The sequence below is a fragment of the Notamacropus eugenii genome, chromosome 2 (assembly GCF_028372415.1).
Source record: "Notamacropus eugenii isolate mMacEug1 chromosome 2, mMacEug1.pri_v2, whole genome shotgun sequence".
Taxonomy (NCBI): Eukaryota; Metazoa; Chordata; class Mammalia; order Diprotodontia; family Macropodidae; genus Notamacropus; species Notamacropus eugenii.
Window position 1 is genome coordinate 454,407,327 of NC_092873.1, and position 1,869 is coordinate 454,409,195.

Consider the following 1,869-nt stretch of genomic DNA (forward strand, 5'->3'; position numbering starts at 1 on the left):
TTCCATCCTTTTCATTTTTGATACTGGATATTTGGTTTTCTTTCTTCATTCAAGTTAACCAATGATTTATCTATCGTTTTTTTTTCTTCTTCAGAAAACCAGCTCCTGTATTTTTTTAAAATTAGCTTATTAGCTTTCCCCCCCTCAATTTTATGAACCTCACCTTTGGTTTTCAGAATTTCTAGTTTGGTGTTCAGTTGGGGATTTTTGGTTTGTTCTTCTGCTAGTTTTTTTTTTAATTGTGCACACAATTTATTGATCTGTTATTTCTCTATATTGTTGATGGAAGAATTTAAATAAGTAAAATTTCCCTTGAGTAGTGTTTTTTTTTCTACATCCCATAAACTTTGTTATGTTGTCTTATGGTTGTCACTCTCTTTAATGAAATGATTTATTGAGAAAGGAAGATGCATCCACTGGTGCTAGACCCAGGAGAAGGGCAGGAAAGGTGGGGGGCTGCAGCCACCACAGAAGTCAGTGGTTAGGCTCTCCCTATACTGACCTCCTGGAGGTGTCTGGTCCAGTCCTGGAAGGAGAATCCCCTCAAGATTTGAGAGGAGGAGGAGGCAGAGCAGGAGAAAGAGGAGGGTTCATTCTTCATGGCCTGGACAGTCCTGGACTTTCCTTCTTCAGCCAAATACATGGATGCTAATTAAAACCAATGGCAGGGGTGCTTTTCCCATTGCAAATAATAGTTCACTCATAACTGGTCCAAGACCACCAAGATGATTCATGGCAGAGGACGTGGATGTGTGTAGTTACACCATCCATGATATTAGTGTCTCTGCTGGGTTCATAGCACTTCATGAGGAGGGATTGCTTCTTGATATCACTTTTGTCATTGAAGATCATCAATTCCAGCCCCATAAAGTACTCCTTGCCACTCAGTGATTATTGCAGGATAATATTCACAGCTGACATGAGGGAGTGAGATCAGGACAAAATTCATTTGAAAGTCTGAATGCTACAGGCTCCAGCCATATCCTACAATTCATGTACTATGCAACTATAGAACGGACTATGAATACTGTTCTTGAAATCCTGCAGGCTGCCATTTATGTTCAATTTAGAGAAGCACTGAAGCTCTTCTGCTCTTTTCTCTTAATCAAAATCTGCTTAGAAAATTTTGCAGGCTCTTATATGATTTTGTTGTAAATATAAAAGCAGTCAAGAAGTTGTACTCCTTTCTGTTAGAGATTTTTATGACACTCATGTCAACACCTGACTTCTGGTCCTGTCTGAGTTTTGAAAACATTATGCCTTAATTGGACAACTGCCTGAACAGGTTCCCAGAGATAGAACTGTACAAGGCTGTGGCATAATTGAAGATGCTAGAGACATACTGACATCATTATACATTTGTTTGATGACCCCATCCCGTGTGGTTGAGAAGATTGGTGTATTTGAAAGTATTAGGATTCCTCTTTTAGCTAGGACACCTGTCAGAAAGAGAAGCTAGTTTGGCTAATAATGTATGAAGAATCTAGTTTTTGAACAGCTTTTGGGTGGTTTGAATTTCTTGGAGCCAAGATGATGGAATAAACATTAAGTGCTCTCTCTCCCCTTGTCCTTGAAAAACTCAGAAAATACTTCCCCAGGAAAATCCTGGAAAAGAGGGATCAGTCAAAGGGATAAACATTTTCTCAGCTCAGGAAGCTAGGGAGATCATCAAGGAGAGTCTCTCTTGCTGTGGCTGAAGAAGACCAATTTTGGACTAGAGCTGTCCCAGATAGCCCCACCTCAGCAAAACAGGAGGAGGTACTGAGCCCCAGGGGAGTGAAGCTCATAAACACCAACACCAGGATCCCAAGCATGCCTTAGCACAGCCTGGGGAATCAGGCAGACACCAGTGCAGAAGGGCTTTCACTG

The 1,869-nt window shown here is 40.9% G+C and overlaps 1 pseudogene; it reads left to right on the plus strand.

Annotated features, from left to right (window-relative positions):
• The first annotated feature begins 732 nt into the window (after nucleotides 1-732).
• LOC140523175 (kelch-like protein 15 pseudogene) lies at nucleotides 733-1,459 on the plus strand (annotated as a pseudogene).
• The last annotated feature ends 410 nt before the right edge of the window (nucleotides 1,460-1,869 follow it).